Below are 19754 nucleotides of genomic sequence, written 5' to 3'. Positions count from 1 at the left end.
GCATCCATTGATACCCCGTGATGGAAGATAGCACATGTTGACACACTGTGAGTTTTGAACAATAGATGTTTGTAAGTACACACATTTTAGGCATGGGTTCATAAGGGACATTTAATTGTTAGGCCTTTACGTGTACGTGATTTCAAATTTTGGCTTTTAGATCACCCCATCTGAGGAAGGCAACATCCACACAGTCTTGAGATACCAATGTCCCATTTGGCCTTCACTTTACCAAACTCGAACTTTGTTAGTGAGTTTCGGATGTGTATCTAATGGTTTAGAACATGCCTGTTTAGCCACAAAAAAGGAGAAATAATGCAAAACATACATGTTTATACACCAAGATGTTGGTTTGTTTTGAAACCTTAAAACGCACATGTAAATGTGCTTTGAGTAAAAAATTTTTACTAAACAATGTGTGGCTTATTATTTCATTGCTCAATACCAGTGTATTTGGTAAGTTGTAGTTACAGTGACAATGTGCTCTTAAGTGGACAACTTCTGCAATTTTTAGGCCTCCAAAAAAATAAAGTTGTAAAGGCATAATAAAATGATACAGAAAGGGGAATTGGCGCTGTTCGTGAAAGTAAAAAATATATATATTAGTGAGAGAACCTCTGACTAAATAATGTATAAGCTTAATGTATACGGCCCAAATTATAACGATAAAAAACTAAACCAAGTAGGTGTGTTATAAAGCATCAGAGAAAAAGTTCTGGGACTCTGTCACCATACATATTTGTTCCATACACTGAGTTACTTAATGGGATTTTCTATATATATATATATATATATATATATATATATATATACAGTCACGTGTATATATATTTCATACTTTTTCACTTTTTCTCATTTTTATTTTTGATTTTTGTTTCCCTCATTCGATTCCCTGGTCATTATATGTTGTTCAAGTACCTCCCGTTATATATATACCTTTCATTGTGGGTATACATTGGAGGTAATATCACAGATGTTACGCACATTGTCTTTGTATGTTATTTTATGTCACATTTTTTGCATATTCAGTCATACGTGATTGCAGACAAATTCCTATTCATATTTTTTACATTCAGGATTTCATTTTTTCACTGCTCACATTCTCATTTTCTCTGATGTTTTATAACACACCTACTTGGTTTAGTTTTTTATCGTTATAATTTGGGCCGTATACATTAACCTTATACATTATTTAGTCAGAGGTTCTCTCACTAATATATATATATATATTTTACTTTCATGAACAGCGCCAATTCCCCTTTCTGTATCATTTTATTATCCTGGACTGCAGTTCCTATATTTCCTAAGCACGGAAAATTTGTTCCTAATATTGTAAAGACATAATGTTTTTGAACTTCATGCATTAGATCCATTAGGAACCAAAACATTGTGTGTGTGTAGCAGCCCCACAGCACACCTTAATAGTTAGCTGAAGAGGATATTGTCACCTCATGTAGCACTTAAGGTACATTTGCACTATTGAAGCAAGTGGCCAAAATAAAGCCCATTTGGCATATAAGAAACACAGACAACAGTAGCTCAAATGAAATAGGAGTTTATGATCTCCAAAAAATATTAGAAATTGTCAGCTACAATTTGCTGCCAAGCCACTGCCCCTCTACCCACAAAATATTCAAGGTATTTCTGACGTAAATCTCGAGCAATTTGTGATGGCAGTCCAGCACAGGCATTAGTTGTCAGCACGCCCACAGATGGACGAGCTACAGCCTCTTCAGCTGGGCCTGCCAATGCAGGGTCCACGACACTTGGCAGTGAGACTAGGTAGCTGGTAGCGTTCCTCCTTAAAAAATGATGTAGGTTACAGCAGCACAGGACCACGTGGTTTATCTTGCAGAATGCCAGATTGATTGGAGTCAAAAACAGCCTGAAACGACTCGATAGGATGCCAAAGGTGTTTTTGACTACCCTTCCGGAACGAGAGCCTGTATTTGAAGATTCTCTGCTCTGGGGTAAGGTTCCTCATAGGAAACGGCTTCATCAGATGTTCCCTCAGAGCACAGGCCTCATCTGCCATGAAAACAAAATTGAGGCCCTCAACATCCTCCTCAGCAAGTGGCAAGTTTTAAGGTGCCATTCTGGAGCCACTTGTGGAACTCTGCATAATCACTCCTCTGTCAGAGTTGGGGCCGTTCTTCCCAACATCCAAATACAAGAGCTTGTAGTTGGCAGACGCTACCGCTAGCATGACTATGCTGCAAAAGCCCTTATAGTTAAAATAATAGGAGCCAGAGTTGGCTGGTAGTACAATCTGGACATGCTTGCCATCAATAGCACCACCACAGTTGGCAAAATCCCACTACTAATGGAACTGGGCTGCAACGTCTTGCCATTGCTCTGGGTTGGAAGGAAACTGCAGATTAAAAAAAGAAAACAAATTACTACTTCTACACATAACATTGCAATCAGATTTGACACAAACATGATTAGCCAACATAAGGATACACTTAAATGAGTATTTAAAGACAAAAGTGGAAGGTCAACTTATCTGATTCCCCCCCCCCCCCCCCACTGGTGGCCCATTAGACAAATTTTAGGGGGGGGTGAGGTAATGGGTAACCCTCTCCACTTCCATGAGAGCTGTTTGCATAAATAATCAGTGATACTTTGGCCAGCCCCTCCTTACTTACACTATTGGCAGCCCAGTGGACAGGTAAGAAGTGTCGAAATCTAAAAAGCTGAATACACAATGTCCAAATTGCAGCACATTTTGACATTACGATTTAAACAATCAATATAATAGGAGACAAAAACTTAATAAGTTTCAATTTGTAGGTAATCAGGCAGGCCATTGCACTACACAGTTTGGGGAATTTAAAAAGAAATTTGAACACAAAAGGATTAAGTTACCAGGCTAGGTGTGTATGGGCCCAGGGTAGCATGCTAGGGAGGTTAGTGAAGTAAAATATGCATGTAGGCCAAAAAAGGAGCCGGAAAAGCTTACAGCATGCATGAGGACAAAGAGGACATTCACAGCATATTACAATATTGATAATTATGTAATCAGAAAATTAATAAAATACATTAGAAAACATAAATACATAGAATGTGATCTTAAAGGTAAAAACTTACCCTAATATAGTCCTTCTGCAGGACTTGAATGATAGCTAAGCAGGTCTCGAGAATAATGACTCTCAGAGCCTGGGCCGAGATCCCAGTAGTAAACTTGAGGTCCTGGAGACTTCTCCCTGTCGCCAAGTACCACAAGGTGGCTATGAGCCTTTGCTCTGGAGTGATGTAAAGCCTCATACATGTGTCCTGCTTCTTAATATAGGGGGACACCAATGCCAAGAGTTGGTGAAAGCAGGGGTCCGTCATCCGGAGATAATTCCGAAAATCATCAAAATTATTCTCCTGGAGCTCCCGCAGCACTGGCATATGACATAATTGATCACAATTAAGCAACCAATTTTTGGTCCAGGAACTCCTCCTGTTCCTGGACTGGACTTGGGTCAAAGCAATAACTCCTAGCCCAATAATCACACATTCTCACCTCTGATTATGCAACATGGCTGGTTGACAAACGGCTGTTCAGAAACGAACTGAAAAGTGAGAATCAACATTCGCCAAGCTTCTGCCAACATGAAATTAGCAGACGGAGCCCAAAGGGTTGCGCTTGAGAAATTAACTTCCTCTTTATAGTCTCGTAGTACGTCACTATGTTCGTGTTGTCGACCGACAATTTGTGTAACGTTAAGCCTCATACACGCGGTACGATTGTTGGCCAACTGAGCGCCTGATGTTTGTTAAGGGCACGTGCCAGAAACTTGTCTTGCATACTAACGTTACACAATTGTCCTGCCACAAACATGAACCTAGTGACGTACTATGAGGACTTTCAAGTCTTGAGCGCCACCTTTGGGCCCCTTCTGCTAATTTCATGTTTGGTGAGCATTGATTCCGAGCATGTGTGTTTGTACTTTGGACTTTTGTGTGACAGATTTGTGTACTGACCATACCAAAATCAGACGTCAAGCCGTTGTCCACCAGAAAATCTACTAGCCTGTCATCCAACATTTGTTGGCTGAAAATTGGACAACAATTGTCAAAAGGAGCGTACTAACGGTAAGATTTCAGGGTAACCCTCTGTCAACAGACAATCCCCTGCCAACTATTGAACCGTGTGTGGGAGGCTTTAGTATGCAAGACAAGATCCCGGCACATGCCCTTTTGACAAAAATCAGATGCTCGGTTGGCCAACAATCATACCGTGCATACGAGGCTTTACTCTTAAAAGTCTAAGGTTATCGGTGGTGTACCCCAAGGTTGGGACCCTTACTATATAATACATTTATAAATGATATAGGGTGTGGGAATAAAAGTACCATTTCAGTCTTTGCAGATGATGCCAAGCTATGCAATGGAAGAACGTCCTTACAAGCCGACCTCAATACACTGTTTAACCACCCGGAAAGATTTGCCCCCTTAATGACCAGGCCATTTTTTGCAATATGGCACTGCATCGTTTTAACTGACAATTGCACGGTCATGCCGTGCTATACCCAAACAAAATTGACGTCCTTTTTTTCCCACAAATAGAGATTTCTTTTGGTGGTACTTGATCACCTCTGCGGTTTTTATTTTTTGCGCCATATACAAAGAGCAACAATTTTGAAAAACATTTTTTTTTACTTCTTGCTTAAATGCGTATCCAAAAAAAATATTAAAAAACGCATTTATTCACCAGTTTAGGCTGATATATATTCTTCTACATTTTTTGGTAAAAAAATTTGCAACAGGCGTATATTGATTGGTTTGTGCAAACGTTATCGCATCTACAAACTATGGGATAGATTTAGGGACTTTTTTTTTTTTTATTGTTTTTACTAGTAAAGGCGGTGATCTGCGATTTTTAGTGGTACTGCGATATTGGGGCGGAAAAATCTGACCCCAAATGACACTTTTTGGGGATCAGTGACATTAATACATTGATCAGTGCTATAAAAATGCACTGATCAATGTAAAAATGACACTGGCAGAAAAGGGGGTTAACACTAGGGGGCGATCACAGGGTTAACTGTGTTCCCTAGGTGTGTTCTAACTGTAGGGGGGATGGGCTGGCTGGGACATGAGAGAGATCACTGTTCCCGATCACTGGGAACAGTAGATCTCTGTCATGTCTCCTGTCAGAATGGGGATCTGCCTTGTTCACAAAGGCAGATCCCCATTCTGCCTCTGTACTAGGCGATCGCAGGTCAGCGGCGGACATTGAGTCCACCCGACCCGCTTCCACGAGCGTATGTCGCCTGCTATTGCGCCTGCACGAACCGCCATACAGCTAGGGCGATTTGCGCAGGAGAGCCAAAATGCCGCTGTATAACGGCGGCTGGTCGGCAAGTGGTTAATTGGGCAACTATATGGCAAATGAGGTTTAGAGCCCTTTCACACCGAGCTGCCCCCGGCGTCAGCGGTAAAGCGGTGCTATATTTAGCTCTGCTTTACTGTTGTTTTAGCAGCGCTATTTGGACGCTAACGGGGTGGTTTTAATCCCCCGCTAGCGGCCGAACAGGGATTAAATCCACCCGCAAAACGCCGCTGGTATCGCAGCCCTGCCCCATTGATTTCAATGGGGAGCAGCGGTGGAGGAGCGCTGAGTTCACCGCTCCAAAGAAGCTGCTGGCAGGACTTTTTCTGACGCCCTGCCAGCGCACTGCTCCAGTTCATGGAGCAGCTGTTTTAGGGCCTTTTGCTTGCGCTATTTTTAACGCTATAGCACCTGCAAAACGCTCCAGTGTGAAAGGGGTCTTAATGTTGGTAAATGTAAAGTTATGCGCTTGGGGGCTAAGAATATGCATGCATCATACATACTAGGGGGAGTTCAACTGTGGGAATCAATGATGGAGAAGGATCTGGATGTTTTGGTAGATCATAAGCTTAATAATAGCATGCAATGCCAAGTTGCAGTTTCCAAAGCCAGCAAAATTCTTTCTTGTATTAACCACTTGCTTACTGGGCACTTAAACCCCCCTCCTGCCCAGACCAATTTTCAGCTTTCAGCGCTGTCACACTTTGAATGGCAATTGCGCGGTCATGCTACACTGTACCCAAATTAAATTTTTATCATTTTTTTTTCCCATAAATAGATCTTACTTTTGGTGGTATTTGATCACCTCTGGGTTTTTTATTTTTTGTTAAAAAAAAAAAATGAAAAAAGACAAATTTTGAAAAAAAAATCCAAAACCGTTTTATATTTTGTTATAAAATTTTGCAAACAGGTCATTTTTCTCCTTTATTGATGTACGCTGATGAGGTTGCACTGATGGGTACCGATAGGCTGCATTGAGAAGCGGCACTGAGGGGTGGCACTGAAAGGGGTTGATAGGTGGCACAAATAGCTGGCACTGATAGGTGGCAGTGATGGGCACTGGTAGATGACACTGATAGGCAGCACTGCTTAGTGGCACTGATGAGGCATTGATTGGCACCACTGGTGGGCATTGATAGGTGACACTTCTGGGCATTGATTGGTGGCACTGATTTACACTGTGTGGGCACTGGCAGGTGCTACTGGTTGGCACAGATGATGTGGCTGTGCCTCTTCCTCTTCAGAACCGATGTCCCTTAACAGAAATTGGTGATCTGCTGTCAGCGTGAGGAGAAAAAAAGAGATTACTGATCTTTTACTGATTACTGTCATTGGCTGACAGCTGATCACGTGGTAAGGGGTCGGGATCGGCCCCTTACTCCGATTTGTTATCAACCGAGTCTCATTGACTCAGTGATCACAGCGCGTGGGGAGCGAGCAAAGGGGAGGATGTCTATTGACAGCCATCCGGCAATGTAGGTCCACGCTGTAGCTGTCATTCGGCTATAGCACGGATGGGAACAGGCTGGTGACGTCATAAGGGGCGGGGTCACCAGATGACATCACCCGGTGACCACGCCCCATGCCTATATAAGTCGTTGCTCACCACGCACACGGTATTACAGCGGGAGAGAGCGTTGAGTCAACATCGGAAGAACATGATAGAGAAGACCGGGCCAAAGCTAGCAAAAGAGCAGAAGATAGCGGAAAAGCCCGGCAGAAGAACAGGAGAAGAGGCCGGAGAGAGCGGAGAAGTAGGAAGAGACCCCCGTAGCTACCTAATAAATTACTTTAAAAACATGTCTAGTGTGTTTTTTTTTTACACTTTTTTCCCCCAGGTGAATGGGTAGGGGTACGATGTAGGGGGTGGGGGGCCAGGATCTGGGGTCCCGGATTCCGATAAGCCCCCTGCCTGCAGCCCCCGACAGCCAACGGCCAGGGTTGTTGGGAAGGGGCCCTTGTCCTCATCAACATGGGGACAAGGTGCTTTGGGGTGGGGGGGCGCAGGGCCCCCCTCCCCCAAAGCACCCACCCCCCATGTTGAGGGCATGCGGCCTGGGGCGGTTCAGGAGGAGGGGTGCTCGCTTGTCCCCAACCCTTTTCCTGACCGGCCAGGTTGCATGCTCGGATAAGGGTCTGGTATGGATTTTGGGGGGACCACCACGCCATTTTTTCGGCGTAGGGGGTTTCCCTTAAAATCAATACCAGACCGAAGGGCCTGGTATGCTCTTGGAAAGGGAACCCATGCCAGTTTTTTATTTAAAATTTGGCGTGGAGTTCCCCTCAAGATCATCAGAGCACAAATCGCATGCCAAAGTCGGATCATGCAAGACGGCGATCCGATTTCAATGATAGTCAATGGGCTGAAGTAGGATCAAAGTTGGACCAAAGTGGTACAGGGAGCATTTTCAAAGTCGGACCGACTTGTGTCGGACCAGTTAAGACGACTCCCATAGGGAAACATTGATTTTCACACGTCATGCAACATGAGCTCCCAATGTCGGAGCGTTTGTCGCACCAGTGTGAACCTGCCCCATACCCCTAACTAAAATCTAGTAGAACCAATTGCCTTCGGAAGTCACCTAATTAGTAAATATAGTGCACCTGTGTGTAATTTAATCGCAGTATAAATACAGCTGTTCTGTGAAGTTCAGAGGTGTGTTAGAGAACCTTAGTGAACAAACAACATCATGAAGGCCAAGGAACACACCAGACAGGTCAGGGATAAAGTTGTGGAGAAGTTTAACTGCTTGCCAACCGCTCTATAGCCGAATGACAGCTACAGCGCGGCTCAATAACTCTGGGAGGGCGTACATTGACGTCCTCCCAGAATCCCACTCTCGCACGCATCCGGGAATATCAATGACCGCCTTTTCCAGGGCGCATCACGGTAAATGGCCGCTGATAGCGGCCGTTTACCACGTGATCGCTCTGTCAAATGACAGAGCGATCACTTGTAAACAAACCGGCGTCAAGTCCGGTTCCCCTCTCCCCTCTCTGTACAGATTGGTACAGAGAGGGGAGAGATCAGTGGCAGCAGCACTGTGGGCTGGATGTGTAGAGCCCACAGCGCTGATATGTGCCCATTCCATCCATCCTTCCATCCATACTCAGCCATCCATGTTCAGCATACTCATCCATCCATGCTCACCCATCCATACCCAGCATACTCATCCATCAATCCATGCTCACCCATCCATGCTCAGCATACTCATCCATCCATGCTCACCCATCCATACTCAGCATACTCATCCATCCATCCATGCTCAGACATCCATGCTCAGCATACCCATCCATACTCAGTATACTCATCCATCCATCCATGCTCAGCTATCCATACTCAGCCATCCATCCATGCTCAGCCATCCCATTCACCCCCAACCATAATTAGCCGTACCCAGCCATACTCAGCCGTAGGGATGAGCTTTCTGTTCGGGTCGAACATGAGTTCATCAAAAAACGAACATTATGGGCCGTTCGCGACAAATTCGAGCGGCCCGTAATGGCCCATAATGCACTGCGGGAGCGCAGTGCATTGCTGTCTGATTGGCCAAGCATGCACTATGACCCGCATGCTTTGGCCAATCACAGTGCCATCAGCAAAGAGAGCCATAATTGGCCAAAGGCAGGGTGCCTTTGGCCAATTATGGCTCAGGGGGTTAAGTCCACGCCCCACACTATATAAGGCCGCCTGCATGTCGGCCCTGTGTAGTGTGTTGCTGGCGTTGACCGAGAGAGTGTCATTTCATTTAGATTGAGTAGGCAGGCGATTCAGTTAGCTGCAGTGTATTTATTATATATATACATCCAGGCTTGTGTATATATATATATGTGTGTGTGTATATATATATATATATATATATATATATAATGTATTTATGTGTATATATTCACACTGTATCCAGTTTAGCTAGATCTGACTGCAGTCCGTTCCTGGTGTACTGTAAGAGAACTGTTGTGTTCCGGGTTCACTCACGCGTGCATAATGGATTCTTTGTATCGCAGATGTGCCAATGTGCGTGCGCAAGGGAATGTGCGCGCCCACGTGCCCCTTTGGCGCCAGATGGCCTATTTAAAGGGTACACTGACTGTAAACAGATGCTGACTGATCTTCAGCTGTTCCTGTACCAGTACCCTGTGTTTGCTTGTCTGCCTGATATCCGTTGCTGAACCCTTGGCTTCCCCTGACCTTGCTTCTGGACTCTCCCTCATCCTTGATTACTGGTTCCTGATTCCGGCTTCCTATTTGACCCTGCTCCTGCCTGATGATTTGGTACCTTGCTGCCCGCCTGCTTCTGAACCCGGCTATTCCTGTGACTTCACTCTTGTCTCCTGTTTGGCTCCAAGCTGCCTGCCAAGTTGCTGTATCTCCGCTCCTGCGATCTGCTGCGACTTCCTGCATACCCAAAGTCGCATCATCTGCCTCAAGCTTCCTGGGCTACATCTGCAGGCACTCGTGTTCCTCCTTTCCTTTGGGTCCTTCTGTTCCCACTCTCAGCGGGACCCAGGTTGGAGATACAAGGGAGGCCAACCTCGTCACTTCAGACTCCGATAAGGTACGTGACGGCATCAGTCAGCCAGCAATGGAGTCTGAAAGGGAGGCCTCGCCTGTTATGGACATCTGCTGAGCAATTTCTGCACTAGCTCATACTGTACGGAATCTCCAAGAGGACCTGTGCCAGATAGAAGATCGTCTACCGAACCTGCTTGATGTTTCATCTGCCTTTACCCACCTTGCTCTTGTGAATGCTTCTGTGCAAACTGACTTTTGCCTGCTCAGTGAAACCTCTCTGCCTCCTGAACCCAGAGTACCCTTGCCTGAGCATTTTTCAGGGGATCGCAAACTGTTCCGCACTTTCCAAAATGCCTGTGAACGTTATTTTTCCTTGTTACCCCGAACCTTCTCATCCGAGAGTATTAAAGTGGAATTTATCATTACACTCCTACGAAATGAACCACTCTCCTGGGCTCATCGTCTTAGAGAACATCATGATCTGGCCTTGTCTACCGCTGACTCCTTTTCAGCCATTTCCCAAATCTATGCTGACCCCTTCCTCCAACAGACTGCTGAATTTACACTTGGTAAACTCCAACAAGGCTTGAGATCCGTAGAAGACTATGTAACTGATTTCCGTGTCTGGAGTTTAGATACGCAGTGGAATAAAGCCGCTCTACATCATCAATTTCGTCTTGGACTCTCTGACACATTAAAAGACGAACTTGTCCGAATAGGAGTACCATCATCCCTGGAAGATCTGATCCATCTTGCTATCCAAATCGACCGTCAACTGCGTGAAAGGCAATCTGAGAAAGCTAGTACCAAGCCATCTACTTCCTCTGGAGTTTTTGCTTCTGTTTCTACAGTCACGTCCAGATTACCAAGGGGACCCCACAAGAATAAGGAGCACCTTGAGTCTCCCCGCAGAAGCTTTCTAAGACCACCACAGTCTTCCTCCGAACGCCTCCGGCGACTACATAACAGACTATGCTTTTACTGCGGAGGAGCAGGTCATTTCGTTCAGGCTTGTCCCATAAGACCTGCCAAGCCCACTCCTACTTCACCTCACATGATGCATCTTCCTGGGAGGGATTTGCTACATCTCCCTCTTTCGCTCCAGTTTCAGTTGCCAGGGAGGACTATTCCTGTAACCGCAATTATAGACTCAGAAGCCTGCAGTTGTTTTGTGGACTCAGCCTTTGTCACTTTACATCAACTTCCTGTATGCATCAAAAGGCAGGAATTTACTGTGCATCTTGCAGATGGCTCTGGTCTCAAGTCTGGGCCTGTTACACAAGAGACTGTACCCATTCTCTGCCACACTTCTTCGGAACATCAGGAACTGCTCCGTTTGGATGTCATAACTTCCCCCATGTTTCCTGTTATCCTGGAGTTACCTTGGCTGAGGGCCCATAACCCTCATATTGACTGGCTCACCGGAGATATCTCCTTTTCCTCTAATTATTGTCAGAGACATTGCTACCCGGAAAAGTTTGCTAATCCTGCTCCTCTCCTCAGCATCCACTCGGACCCCGAAACTATGAAGTTAGTACTCGTAGTTTATCATGAATTCCTGGATGTATTTAATAAAAAGAATGCAGAGAGCTTACCTCCCCACCAGACTTACGATTGTCCCATTGAACTTTTACCAGGGGCAGAGATTCCTTTCGGACGAATTTACCCTCTCTCGGAACCCGAACTAGAGGCCTTACGCAAATACATAGATGAAAGTCTAGAAAAAGGTTTTATTCGGGCCTCTTCCTCTCCAGCAGGGGCCGGTATCTTTTTTGTGGAGAAAAAAGATCACTCCCTGAGGCCCTGTATTGATTATCGTGATCTTAACAAAATAACTATCAAAAAACGGTACCCACTTCCCTTAATTCCTGAGTTGTTCCAGAGACTGCGTGGAGCACGAGTCTTTTCCAAGCTAGATCTGAGAGGTGCCTACAATTTGGTGCGAATCAGGAAGGGAGATGAATGGAAGACTGCCTTCAGGACACGTTTTGGGCATTTTGAATACCTAGTCATGCCCTTCGGTCTCTGCAATGCCCCAGCCACCTTTCAGTACTTGGTAAATGATGTTTTTCGGGACTTCCTTGATCTGTTCATCATTGTCTATCTCAATGATATTCTTATCTTTTCTGACTCAATCGAGGTCCACCGTACCCATGTGAAGAAGGTTTTGAGTAAACTTCGTGAACACCACCTCTACGCCAAGGCTGAAAAGTGCGATTTTGAAAAACAGACAATACAATTTCTGGGACTTGTCATCTCCGCTGATGGGATCTCCATGGATCCCCAGAAAGTCGCTGCTGTCTTGGAATGGCCAGCTCCTACAGACCGGAAGGCGGCAAAGGTTTGTGGGATTCGCTAATTTCTATAGGAAATTCATTAAGAACTTTTCTGGCATTATCTCTGCTATTACCCTTTTGACTAAACAGCATGTTCCTTTCTGGTGGAGTACTGAAGCACAAACATCTTTTGAGCAGTTGAAAGCTTTGTTCACCTCAGCCCCCATCTTAAAGCATCCTGATCCTTCCTTACCCTACATTCTGGAGGTAGACGCCTCTGAAGTCGCAGTGGTAGCCATATTATCGCAGCGACAGGGTCCTAAGTCTCTACTCCATCCTGTGGCGTTCTTCTCCAAGAAATTAAATCCATCTGAGAAAAATTATGATGTAGGGGACCGGGAACGGTTGGCCATTAAAGCTGCCCTCGAGGAGTGGCGTTACCTGTTAGAAGGTGCTCTGCACCCTATACTCCTCTTCACCGACCACAAGAACCTTGAGTATTTGAGAACAGCTAAAAGACTTAGACCTCGGCAGGCAAGATGGGCATTGTTCTTCTCCCACTTCACATTCCACATAACTTTCCGCCCTGGTTCAAAGAATGGGAAACCAGATGCGCTGTCGCGCATGTTCCATGATCCTGTTCGTCCCTCGGAAGCAGACACCATTTTACCGGCCAAAAACTTTCTTCTTCTCCAAACCAATCTGACGTCCCAAAGCAGAGCTGAGTTGTTGGAGCATCCCCCTTCCCAAGACTTATCCCTTCAGCTAAAGGACGGGCTCTATTACCATAAGGAACAGGTCTTTGTCCCGGAGCAGTTTAGAGTTTCTGTCCTGAAGCGGTGCCACGATCATCCTTTGGCGGGCCATTTTGGGATCCACAAGAGTATCAACCTAATTTCCCGTTCTTTCTGGTGACCAGACTTGATTCAGGACTGTAAAAGATATGTCAAATCCTGTGTGACTTGTCAACGCAATAAGACTGATCGAGCCAAGACTTGGGGCCTATTAGAATGTCTTCCTGTGCCTAAGAAACCATCGAGCATGATATCCATGGATTTCATTGTTGAACTTCCCCCCCCTTCTGAGAACTTTACCACCATATTTGTCCTGGTTGATCGCCTGACTAAGATGGCACACTTTTTACCCATGCAAGGAACCCCTTCTGCCACAGAGACTGCTTCCATGTTCATCCGAGAGATAGTGAGGCTACATGGTATCCCCGACAATATCACTTCTGATCGAGGGGTACAGTTCACTTCTAGATTTTGGAGATCTCTCTGTGAAGCCTTGAACATCGAGCTCCGTCTGTCCACTGCTTACCATCCTCAAACTAATGGACAGACGGAGAGAACCAACCAGACTTTGGAGCAATATTTGCGTTGCTTCTCCTCTTTTTCACAGAACGATTGGTCACCTCTGCTTCCGCTAGCGAAATTTGCATACAACAATTCCATCCAATCTGCTACCAAGCAAACACCCTTTTTCGCCAATTATGGATACCACCCTTCCTTTTTGCCTGAATTACCCGTGGAATCTGCTGTGCCTGCTGTCCAAGACAGATTGAGTTTATTCAACGCCAACAACAAATTGCTTCAGGACACCATCTCTAAGGCTCAGGCTAACAACAAAAGAATTTTTGACAGGAAAAGGAGGGGTAACTTGAATCTGAAACCAGGAGACAAGGTTTGGCTATCCACTGCTAATTTGAAACTTAAGTGTCCCTCCAAGAAACTTGGTCCAAAATACCTGGGGCCCTTTCCTGTAAAGAGAAGGATCAACTCTGTGGCCTTTGAACTTATCCTACCAAAGAACCTCAAAATTCAACCTGTTTTTCATATTTCTTTGTTGAAAACATCAGTGCCCAATCCCTTTACCAACCAGGATCCGGGAAACCCTCCTCCACTGCTCGTTGAGGGCAGTGAAGAGTTTGAAGTAGAACCCGTTCTCGACTGTAGAACCAGGAATGGCCTAACACAGTTTCTGATTAAATGGAAGGGCTATGGCCCTGAGGACAATTCTTGGGAACCAGCTTCTAATGTACATGCCCCGCAAAAGGTACAAGCATTTTTTCAGCACCATCCAGAGAAGAAGCCCCTGAGGGGCATCAGGAGGCTGCCTGTAAGGAGGGGGCAATGTAAGAGAACTGTTGCGTTCCGGGTACACTCGCGCGTGCATGCGGGATTCTTTGGATCGCAGATGCGCGTGCGCAAGGGTATGTGCGCGCCCGCGGGTGCACGTCCGCACGCCTCTTTGGCGCCAGACGGCCTATTTAAAGGGTACGCTGACTGTAAACAGATGCTGACTGATCTTCAGCTGTTCCTGTATCAGTACCCTGTGCTTGCTTGTCTGCCTGATATCCGTTGCTGAACCCTTGGCTTCCCCTGACCTTGCTTCTGGACTCTCCCTCATCTTTGATTACTGGTTCCTGATTCCGGCTTCCTATTTGACCCTGCTCCTGCCTAATGATTTGGTACCTTTCTGCCCGCCTGCTTCTGAACCCGGCTATTCCTGTGACTTCGCTCTTGTCTCCTGTTTGGCTCCAAGCTGCCTGCCAAGTTGCTGTATCTCCGCTCCTGCGATCTGCTGCGACTTCCTGCAGACAAAGTTGCATCATCTGCCTCAAGCTTCCTGGGCTACATCTGCAGGCGCTCGTGTTCCTTCTTTCCTTTGGGTCCTTCTGTTCCCACTCTCAGCGGGACCCGGGTTGGAGATACAAGGGAGGCCGACCTCGTCATTTCAGACTCCAATAAGGTACGTGACATGTACTCTTTCTAAAATACTTCAGGCAGGCAGGTGATTCAGCCGGCCGCCGATATACATAAATAGCCGAGTGTACTCGGCTAGGCTCGGCTAGTTCCTCTCACAGTCACGCCCAGTCCCGCACTATGATGGACATAACACAGGTACTAGGCTATGCGCCTCCATCAACCTCACCCGTCCCGCCAGTCCCAGAGAGGGCCCTCCCCAGTCCCCCGCCACCAGGAGGCGGAAATAAAAGCCCAACCCAGTGTGGCGAGGTTTCCCTCTGCTCAGCTAACCACTGTAACCCTAAATCCGGGCAGTGCAACAAGTAACATAAATGATTGCAGCCTGGCATCAAGGAGGCATTAGGTAGTTATGGAACCAAAGAGAGAATGAGAGGTAGAGGTATAAGATTAGAGGGGTAAAAAGGAGGAGGGGGTAGAAGGGTGGGGAAAGGAGAGGGAGAGATGTGGAGCAAACCTTTTAGTCTGAAAAGGTCTTGTAGATCTGTGCCGAGCGAGTTCTGGCATTATTGCCATTATCTAAACAGGATCTCAGGGATGGTTCTGCTAACTCCAGTAGAGCCAAGTCTAAGTTAGAGGTTACATGATATGGGTCAGACATATAGTCCTTCCATGGTCCCCATATGGCTTCAAAACGTTCCACCTTCCCCTTACAGGTCGCTATCCAGTGCTCGGCCTCCCTAATATCGTTTACTTTTTTGATCCAGTCTTCCCTTGAAGGGACCCTGGATGGTTTCCAATAAATTGGGAGAAGGCATCTAGCCGCATTTAAAAGGTGTGGTAGGGCACTTTTTTTGTATCCCCTAATCGGTATCCGGGGGACATGCAGGAGGAAGTAGGCCAGAGACAGAGGGATATCGAGATCTAGAATTTCTCTTATTAGAGATTTAATATCTGCCCAATATGGCTTGATCAGAGGACACTCCCACCAAATGTGAAGGAGTGTACCTCTGTGGCCACATTCCCTCCAGCATTGATCCGACACCGAGGGGTAGATACGAGCTAAATCAGCCGGTACTCTGTACCAGCGTGACAAAATCTTGTAATTTGTTTCTTGGGTTTTGGATTCCATAGAGCTTGAGTGAGTGAGCTGGTAGAGGTGTGTCAGTTGGGATGTGGAAAAGTCAAGCTTCAAGTCCTTCTCCCATGCCCGTATGAACGTTGGTCTAAGGTTGTCAGTGGTGGTGCTTGCTTAGTAAGCGATACATTTCAGAAATCATGTGTGGGTTCGGCTCTTCTTCTACGAAAAATTGTTCGAAGGGAGTAAGAGTGAAGGTGTCTCTTATAGAGTGCCTGTGGACTTCGAAGAAGTGGTGGAGCTGCCTATACCTCCAGAAGTTCATTCTGGAGCCCCCATGTCTAGTCTGCAGGGATTCAAAACTCATCAGCTTACCATTGCTCATTAGTTTTCCGCAACTGGCGTCACCATCATCCACCCAAGGGCCGTAAAAAGCCATTTGCTCACCTGGCGGAAACCACAGGAACTCCCCTAACTGTGCCAGCGGGGACATGGGAGGAGATAAATTTAAAACCGAATTCATCTTGTCCCAAGTGGAAAGAGCGTGAGTCGTCAGTGGGGAGGTAGCATCTGACAGCCCTCTATATTCACGGGGCAGCCATGGTGCATAGGCTAAATTCGTTCCTGCTAGCCATTTTTCCAGGGAGACCCAGAGCTTGGATTGGGTGTGGAAACGCCAGTTGAGGATTTTCTGGAGAGCGATGGCACTATAGTATTTCAAAATGTCTGGGATCCCCAGGTCTCCTGTCAGTTTTGGATGTTTCAGTGTCTTCATGGCTATTCTGGGTTTCCGTGCATTCCACACAAATCCAGTTAGTATGCTATTAATCTGGGAGAAGAAGTTTCTAGGCAGGGGGATTGGTATCATTTGTAGAAAAAAAGTATGTGGGGCAGAATATTCATTTTTATTATGTTAATGCGGCCTATCCATGTAAAAACGGTCTTGGTCCAGTGAGAGAGGGGTAGAAAAGTTTTATAGTATAACCCGGTGTACCCATCCGGTCCAGGGCTCTTCCCTTTGGGAAGGGATTTCACTACCAATTCAATCTCCCTAAAGCAAATCGGAAGTTCGAGGTCGGTACATTGATCTACACTCAAAGGTGGGATGCCAGCCAAGACTAAATAATCATGGATGGCAGCAGACCTGGGTGTCTGAGCATCTAAAGGGTAAGCAGGAGTCAAGTTATAAAGTCGTGTGTAGTAGTCTTGAAACCCTGAGGCAATTTTAGAAGACTGGACCGAGATGTTGCCAGATGGGGAGCGGAGTTTTTGTATATAAGTCTGAGCGTGCTTCTCGCGAAGGGCCCTAGCAAGCATACGGCCGCACTTATTGCCATGCTCGTAATATTTGTGCGACAAGTGCCTGGCTTGTTTGCGTGTCTGCCGATACAGCAGACGTAGAAACAAGTTTCTCAAGTCAGTCAGCCTCTGCAGTGCCTCAGGGCCCCCATTTTGTTTATGTTTAAGTTCTGCTTCCTGTAGAGCAGCCAGCACCCTGTCAAAATCTGCCTGAAGCATCTTTTTAAGTTTGGCACCCAAGGATATTAATTTCCCTCTGACTACTGCCTTGTGGCCCTCCTACACTATGCCCGTGCTGAGGTCTTCAGTGACATTTTCTTTGAAATAATTTGTGATGGCCTCTGACACTTTGGCAACCGCCGATGTATCGTTCAACAGGTTTTCGTTCAGCCTCCACGTCCAAGCTCCACAGGAGCTGGATGGGAGTATGAGGGTCACCCCTATTGGTGCATGATCAGATAGTGTAATATTCCCAATGGACGCGGACTGCAGGAGCTCCAATGTGGGGCGGTCCACATATATATGATCTATGCGGGTATATACATCGTGGACAGCTGAGTGATAGCTGAAGTCTCTCTCCACAGGGTGGAGGACCCTCCAATTATAAAGTAGCAAGTGAGATTGAAAGGACTTTCGGAAATGCTTAAGAAAGGTGTAAGAGTATGAATGGCTAGTGCTAGAGGTGTCTATTAAAGGGTCCAGGCTAACATTAAAGTCCCCCCCCCGAGGATGACAAATCCTTCCTTAAATTCTGCTCTGCTACAGTTCGAGGGTATTGTCTATGAAAGTAAGTTGGTTAGAGTTAGGCGCATAGATTGAGGCGAATGTGTACCTTCTCCCCACTATGATACCTTTCAGGAAAATGTAGCGGCCCAGTGGGTCTATTTTGCTATCCGAAAGTTGGAAAGGACAAGTCCTGTGAATCGCAATCGTAGTGCCTTTAGATTTAGAGGTAGGGGAGGTACTGTGGAACCATTGAATAAGTGGGTAGGTAATCTAGGCAAGGAATGATGGGTAAAATGGGTTTCTTGTAAGAAGACCACTTGGGCCTTTAACTTCTTAAGTTCCCACCATAATTTATTAATTTTCCCAGGGGAAGGCCTCTTATGTTATAAGATATTACCTTAAGTGTAGACATCAGGAGTCAGGTAGCAGGAAGGTTGTCGAATGGTCCAACTCGCCTGGCGCAGAATCTGAAGAGGTGAAGTGCTCCTGGGTATGGAGGGAGTTGATGGATGGGGGGGAAGAAGAGGGAAAAGCAAGTGAAGAAAGAGCATAGAGAGTTAACTGTTATGCCGCGTACACACGGTCGGACTTTCTATCCTACTTGGTCCGGCACACTTTCCGACGGACTTTGTCCGCCAGGTGCGCCGGACTTTAAAACGAACGGACTTGCCCACACACGCCGGGATTTTCCGGCGGGCTAAGTCCGCCCGTCTTTCCGACGGACTTTCGCCGGAGTTCCGGCGGACTTTCAGAATGAACGGACTTGCCCACACACGGACAAGTCCGTTCATTTTGAACGTGACTCAGGTGCGACGGGACTAGAGAAGGATGTCAATCTTGCCGCTTTTATCGGCGAGATTGACACCTTGCTAGCCCCGTCGCGGGGCATACCAGGCCCTTAGGTCTGGTATGGATTATAAAGGGGAACCCCGCTACGCCGAAAAAACGGCGTGGGGTCCCCCTAAAATCCATACCAGACCCCGATCCGAGCACGCAGCCTGGCCGGTCAGGAAAGGGGGTGGGGACGAGCGAGCGCCCCCCCCCCCTCCTGAACCGTACCAGGCCGCATGCCCTCAACATGGGGGGTGGGTGCTTTGGGGGAGGGGGGCGCCCTGCGCCCCCCCCCCAAAGCACCTTGTCCCCATGTTGATGAGGACAAGGGCCTCTTCCCGACAACCCTGGCCGTTGGTTGTCGGGGTCTGCGGGCGGGGGCTTATCGGAATCTGGGAGCCCCCTTTAATAAGGGGGCCCCCAGATCTCGGCCCCCCACCCTATGTAAATGAGTATGGGGTACATGGTACCCCTACCCATTTACCTAGGAAAAAAGTGTAAGTAATAAAACACACTACACAGGTTTTTAAAATATTTTATTAAACAGCTCCGGGGGGGGATCTTCCTCCGGCTTCGGGGGTCTTCTTCCGGCTTCGGGGGTCCCTCCGCTTCATCTTCTCCCGGCGTCCGGTTGGTTCTTCTCCGCTCTCCGGCCTCTTCTCCCGGTGTCGCAGGTCTTCGGCCGGCCCCTCCGCTCTCTTCATGTAGCTCTATTGCGAGCGGAGGTCCGGACTTCTTGGCTTCTTGGCTTCTTGGCTTCTCTTCTCTTCTCTTCCCCCAGATGTTGACACGACGCTCTCTCCGGCTGGACTGGTCTCTGAGGGCTGCGTTGTGACTTATATAGGCGGAGACCCCGCCCCCATATGATGTCACAGTCCCTGGGCATGCTGGGACTGTGACGTTTTAGGGGGCGTGGTCGACCACGCCCCCTAAAACGTCACAGTCCCAGCATGCCCAGGGACTGTGACATCATATGGGGGCGGGGTCTCCGCCTATATAAGTC

This window comes from Aquarana catesbeiana, linkage group LG01 (genome assembly GCF_042186555.1).
Source record: "Aquarana catesbeiana isolate 2022-GZ linkage group LG01, ASM4218655v1, whole genome shotgun sequence".
Taxonomy (NCBI): domain Eukaryota; kingdom Metazoa; phylum Chordata; class Amphibia; order Anura; family Ranidae; genus Aquarana; species Aquarana catesbeiana.
This window is presented reverse-complemented; position numbering follows the sequence as displayed.